Below are 7397 nucleotides of genomic sequence, written 5' to 3'. Positions count from 1 at the left end.
CCCTCTCGAGAATTTTTCAATCATGTGGAGACGCCACCATATTTGCCGATGGAGATCTGCAAATTTTGACCTATACTCGGCACTCATGGCCATTGAACAGTGAAGGATCTTTTTCGTGCCAGCACCTACTGCCAGACGGGACTTCAGTTTATACGGTCTCATCTGAAGGATCGGTCTCTGCGTCCCATAGTGGGATTCGAACCTGCGACATAAGGATCAACTCCTTAATCCATGACTCTAGAGGAGACACTCTTACCACTGCGCCACGTGGGCGACTAGACCTTTTTGAATTTTACACTTATTATATCAGTGACTTTGAACTTGCCTAAATGACCTATTTTAAGGTCAAAAACAACCTTTGAACTAATTATGAGCTTCCAGTGATACTCAATGACCAAGATATTCCTGAAAAAGAATATTGCACTTTTCTGTCAGTGACCTTGAACTTACCAGAAAGACCTTGGATCAAGGTCAAAACACATCCTTGGATCATAAGCAATCTCTGTATCAAGTAATAGCTTCCAGTGATTTTATATTACAAAGTTATAGCATGGAAAAAAAAATTAATATTTATCTGCCAGTAACCTTGAACTTGCGGGAAAAACCTCTATTCAAGGTCAGGACAAACCCATCTCAAGCAATCTGAGAAAAAGTTTCCTGTGTTCCTCCCACCCCTTATAAATTTATAATCCAGGCACGAGTTTTGCCACTTCTTCTGCCAATCTAGTACTATGTTATCTCAAACCGGTGGATCATAAGCAATCTTTGTTCCTAGTATGAGCTTCCAAAATTATAGCACATACAGTAATCTTACACTTTTCTGTCAGTGACCTTGAACTTACAGGAATGACCTTGAATGAAGGTCGTGGCAAACTCTTTTTGTCATAAGCAATTCCTGTATCCAGTGAGCTTCCGGTGACTCCCTATTAGAGATAAATGAGTCGGACAAAACTTTGCTATTTTTTTTAAGTGACCTTGAACTTGCCGGAATGATGTTGGATCAAAACCATGACACACCCTCGGATCATTAGTAATCTTTGTACCAAGTATGACCTTCCAGTTTCTTCATAACAAAGTTATATCCTGGGCAACAACAACAGCTAGGCAGACGGACAGTGTGATTCAAAGACTCAAAACACCCCCACCCCAAACCAACACACTTCGTTTGGGGGGATATATAAATTCCTATGTTAAATTATGAACACTCTTTCCGGCCCAAACCTTCTCCCTGGAATCAAGATTTGAAAAATAAAATGAATGTATGCTATGTTGGAAATTTTCTCATTCTAGTCCATGGGTTCTTGAGAATACTATTTTCAAATGACCCCATGCGCGGATCTAGAGGGGGTTGGGGGCAGTAAAATGTATATACTAAAGCAAGTAAAAGTAAACCCCCCCCCCCTAGAAAACGCAGACCCTTCCTCGATAACGCGGATCTGTGTTAAAATGGTATGAAAAGTCTTAGGTATGAAGCTTTAAAAGTCAACGACCCCCCCCCCCCCCCCCACACACACACACACGCGCACATAAACACACACACGAAATAGGTTTTTCACGTTTGTGAAAAGAATTTCTTTTTTTTGGATCGTCAAGAAATTTCTGGGTTGAAATATTTTTTTATTGGGATCCCCTCCCCCCCCCCCCCCCCCCCCCCCCCCCCCCCGTGGAAAAAAAATCCTTGATCCGCGCCTGGACCCCATCTAATTTTTACTACATGTATCCGTTAAAAGAGGGTGTGACCCTTCATTTGAACAAAACTTTACCAAAAATATTCTATGTTAATTTTCGTTGTTATGGCTCAGTGATTCTTGATAAGATAAAATGAGAAAATTTTACAAGTAACTTTAGAACGACAACGACGATAACGCTTATATACGCCAAGAAAGCAAACAAAGCTGAAGAATTATGAACAGAAAAGCTTACTTTGGGCCTCTGGGCTTGGGAGATGAGATACTTATTTAAGAAATAAACAACAATGTTAAAAAGTTCTCTGGGAAATGAACTTGGTTGGTCACGTGATCAAATCCTGTGAAGCCCTAAGGGCTTCTCAGATTTGATCAGGTACCAAACAAGTTCATTTCCCAGAGAACTTTTTAACATTGTTGTTTGTTACTTTTATTTACATTTGAGACGAATTTTCTGAAAAGAACTGCATTTATTAAACGAACGGCCCGCCGTATTCATGCTATGTTGTGACGCGAAGTGACCTAGAAGCTGTTCGGTCTTGAGAGTTCTCCTCGCTCCAACATTTGAATACTTAAATATTGCTGTTCAGCAGTCCAGTTCAGGAAATATCTATTTATAATAAAAAAAAAAAAAAAAAAAGATCGCTACTGAGAATGATCTTACTATTATTGTATGAGTTCTTTATATGAAGTCAAAAGCGGTGATATCGTCTTCAGTTTACATACCTTCAAAGGAATTTCGGGTTAAAAAGGTAAGCGTGATTTTAGGCTAATTAAAAACATTCTTCACACCGAAGAAAGAACTAATGATCATTTGTTGAACGAAAAAAAACATATATGTTTCAATAATTTTATCTTTTTCATCGCTTTAACGGCTTAGAAGTTCCGAAACCAGTGTCACCGGGACAGAAATATGTAGACAAGATATCATCTCGCTGTGTGATACGGTCACGCCATGACCTCTGACCCCCTAATAAGTTTGTACAGAATTGAACATATTTTCTCTTCAATAGGTTCATCTAAGAAAAATATTTGCAAATGTAAATAATAAAAATTGAAATTATTTTGTCATTTTTTTACGATCGACGGGCCTGCATTTCAAAGAGAGAGAGAATTTCTAGCTAGGTCTTTGAATAACAGTGACATCGGTTCAGAAAACCAGGTCCCTAGGAATGTACATGTATATAAAATAGGCAGTGCCTTTCTCTCGGAATACATCACCTGCTTCTGTAAAGCTCCATCCTCACTTGTACTTACATAACCGGCTGCGAAGGAAAACATTCTATTTATTTCGGGGATGGGGGTATACGTATAGCGATGAGAGGCAATTTATTCACCTATACGTTCATTAAATATGAAGATTGCTTCTGAGTATTTGTATACGATCGCACGACTTTCGTGTTAATTTATAAAAGTTAGATTATGTAAGCAAATAACAAAACTAACTTTTGTTCTAGATGAATTAAATAATTACTTAGCCGTTTGTAAGTTTTTTTTAACATTTGTAAGAACCACTTTATTTTAAAAAACAAATAATCGTCCTATTATGGGCGCCCATGATATATTAGACAGGATGTTTAATTAAAATATAATTCAGATATCGACATCCAAGAGAACAACACATTCTTTTTTTCAGTGGCGGATAAAGGAATCTAGAAAAGGGGGCCCGATCAGTTTTGGGTCGGGGTAGGGGCCCAAAGCCACATAAAAATTGATTTATTAAATCTTGTGTATATTTTGGATACAAAAAGGGGGCTTGCAGGCCCCCTGAACCTCCTCTAAATCTGCCAGTGTTTTTTTTAAATATATTCGATCAGTGCATATTATCTATTCAAGATATATTACTAAAGTCAGGTACTCTTCACACAATTGCTCCGAAGAAAATAGTTCCATTCATGATCAGTAGATACAGAATTACAACAAATGTTAAGAATAATGATGTATATTTAATACGTTAAAGAAAACAAAATTAACGTAAACAGATTTTAAGAAAATCACTTTTCCCCCAGAAAAGGAAATAAAAAGTTTTCATATTCCTACGCTCGCTGCCTCCTCAGTCTTTTTCACGAAAATATATAGGTCATCCTTCGATTGATAGTGATAAATCTTTTCACCAATTATATAACTGTCATGATTATTGTTCGTTAATTGCCGTATATTTTCTTTTGAGTGAGAATATTAATCATTAACTCTGTGTGTGTGTGTGTGTGTGTGTGTGTGTGTGTGTGTGTTTCTCTTTTTTTAAATAACGGAATAGTTATTATGTGGTTAAACACCTGCAATCGTAACTTCTCGGCAAAGCAACGTGATTTGCCGAGCTCGTCTGAAAGGATCTTCGCACGTGTGTAAACCTAGTCTATTTGGTCTTGCAAGCACAGGTATGTGCACCGTTTGCTAGTGACGCTTAGATCATGTAGACTGGGTATCAGTATTTGCTACGGACATGAAGAAGAACTATACACCAGTTTCATAACAAGTGCAGGTTTTTACTCAAGCCCTAGACTGGGCTAGAGGGGCTGAGTTACCTAAAACGGTGCTAGGTCATTGATCTACTCAGTTTAAAAACACGAAAATATACTATTTTTGTAAATAAAAACATTTCTAGAAACAAAAATGAAGTTTATCTTCAAAACGTCTCTATATTCAAAATCTATATAAAGTGTTAAATGTTAAATGATTTTATTCTATGACGAAGGAATGTTCAGTGATGCTCCACAGCCGCAACCGATCTCGCGCTTTCCTTTGCGTTTAACAACGGCCGTCAACGCATCTCTAGACGAGTTCATTGATTACTCTTGTTGACCCATCTTTAACATCTGTCTATACTTTGTGTGATAGTACTTTAATAGCAGTAAATTATAAATTAAAATCTACACTATCCTTGATAGATCTATAGTTTTGCTATTTTAAAAATTGGGCTATCTCTGATCTTTGCTTGGACTTGTTTCGAATTTTTACAGAAGACTCTATCATTGGAAAGTTAGATGGTACACATGTAGCACAGGCCCATAGTACGCGGGATTTTTTCGGAGCCCCCCCCCCTTCACTTTGAAAACGTTGCTACAGGCCTGTAACATGCTATTTGGATTAATATTCCTGAAAATGAGTGAGCTGTTAAATACATCTTTAAAATTATACGGTTAATTATATTTAGTCTATGTTCTATGTGAAATCAAAACTATTTCTATAGGCATCTGCAACGTTGTGATAACAAAAGTCACTAGTCGCATGTAACGTTATATACATGTATGTACATGCAGTTTCCTTAGTACATGCATGTTTTATTCAACAAAAGATGTTGAAACTCAGTAGCCTAAATATTATGTCATTTTAGGTTATTTATGGCCATTGTATAGTTGACTTTCTACAGCTTGAGTATCTCTGACGTTTTATCATTAAATAGTTTTTTTTAAATTAGAAATCACCTGAGCACAATGAAAATTCGAATAAATTAAAAGTCGAATATCTTGGATATGGGGTAACCCATACCTATTCTTGTTTATTAGTCAGCCCACGGGCTGACTAGTTACGGTGGGATAAAACTGCAAGTACGCTTGCATAATTTGGAATTCTGGGAAAAAGATGTACACGACTTGTTCTAAAGAAACTCGTGCTATTTGCTCCAACCAAAGGGCGTGATTCTTCACAAACACCTCTAAACAAAGACGCGACCTCGATCTATTTATAGACTGCATTGTTCTTCGTCGTTCTCGACGAAAAATTAAAGAAGAGATTGTTCTAAGTGGGAAATATGATACTATGAAAATATTTCAGTGCTTCTTATAGAAGATGAGAAGTTTATATGCAGAGCACAATTAACACTTGATATATACCCTCAATCGCCGTTGCAAGTTCAAGGATTTGTATTCCTCTGAATGCCTGATGCAAGACTCCCTCGATCAATACCTTGCATAAGACAGGTACGGGTCGGAATTCACACAATAATCCACTTGCACAAAGGTCCCAAGACAGTGAAAAAAAAAGAATCTCTTTACTTTAATGATGAAAGTTATGAAAACGTCAGAATATCACTTAAGATGTGTAAATTCTTATAATTTACACGATGATAGACATGTACATGTAAGTGCCGCTTGTGCACGTGAACCGCGCCCACAGGTGAGAAACTGACCACAGTAGAACTGCGATAGTTGAGAGAAACTGCGCGGATTTGTAGACAGCCCCCCCCTCCCCCCAATTAGAGAGAGTGGGCGAGATGGAATCCAGTATCATTTTAGGGTATACGTACTGTATGTATAAAATATTTTGAATCTCCAGTTTATTACTTTATTTTGGAAGCAATTCTTTTCTTTCCTAATAACACTAAAATGGATGCTTAAATTTAGAAATTGAATTAAATATACATACACCCTCCCCCTTCCCCTATCATGCATTGCCTCGAACCTGCACGATTAAAAAACTTTTATCTAATAATAATTAACACAATCTAACCCAAGGTCTACCTTCCTTTTCAGCATCATATTAATCTATATTATTCATAGAATTTAACAGTAAAAATGAAAATGTATACATTCTTACACGTTCAATGATTGGGATCATAGTGGCTTTGTTCATTTCTGAGACGAACTTTATCTGATGTCCGCGCCCAAGAGAAATTAATCGGAGGTCATCATAATGATCACGATGTAGTTTAACTAAAATTTATTCTTTGCTTTATTAAGCGCTAAGCGCATGCGCTTATTAGGGAGTCTTCATAAACAGGAAGTCATCCAATCAACGACTCCTATCGGCATTATGTTCTTCTAAACATAGCACCTCAGATATTCCGATAAGCGCATTTTCTAAAAATAGCATCGCTGTAGTGATCTAGCGCAGTGCTATCATATCTTAATTTTATGATTGATCTAGCGGTGAAGACCAGTAAAGTTGCTTGCACTTTTTTCTTAACAATGTTTAACATTAAAAAATGAGTTGGTGTACATGGATACCGGTATGACAAAGCAATAGTTATACGCCAGTATGAATGTACTATTGTACATGTATTAGTATTTGTTTTTGTCATCACTTTTACGTACCGTATTCGATGATGGGCCACATCGATAGAAATATGATTTTGCGCGATAGCAACAAATTACTTGAGTTGTTTGCATATTCATGCTCCAAAGATCGTAATCAATCTGATCAAAGTCTGGGCATGAAAATAATTACTCAGCACCTAGGTGAAGGTATTCTTTAAGTAGTTAAATTACACTCATGTCAAACGTTAAATTTTTTTTAACATTTTGAGACACATAAGATCGACATTAAATTCTGAAAAAGTGTATGTAAGTAAAACTGTGACAATTGTTGAAAAAGAGCATACTTATTCACCAGAGTTCTATTAACTAACTTAGCTTAGCGCTTTTCAGTACTGTAAGTACTTTGATTATTTATTATGTACAGAATTATGTTACAAATAAGAAAACGACTGGGCGAATTTTAACTTAGACGACAATGACTTTTAATGAACACAACATGATGGATAAAACAAATCATATACCATCACAAACCAAGAAAGAAACTAAGTCTTTCTATATTCCAGTGGCTGACTCTCAGCTTTTTTTTAAAAAAGCTAATCTTGTTATAAAGACTTGCAGAATAAGCGAAATACTCCAGATATTTAATAAAAATCTTGAACCCGATCTAAAACGCGTTGACAAAGTCAAACCAGACAGTTTTAGTTTTTAGGGCATTTTTACAGTGATATGAGAAAAG

This window comes from Saccostrea echinata, unplaced genomic scaffold (assembly GCF_033153115.1).
Source record: "Saccostrea echinata isolate AGI-Se365-2 ecotype Australia unplaced genomic scaffold, CSIRO_AGI_Sech_v1 ptg000054l, whole genome shotgun sequence".
Classification (NCBI taxonomy): Eukaryota; Metazoa; Mollusca; class Bivalvia; order Ostreida; family Ostreidae; genus Saccostrea; species Saccostrea echinata.
This window is presented reverse-complemented; position numbering follows the sequence as displayed.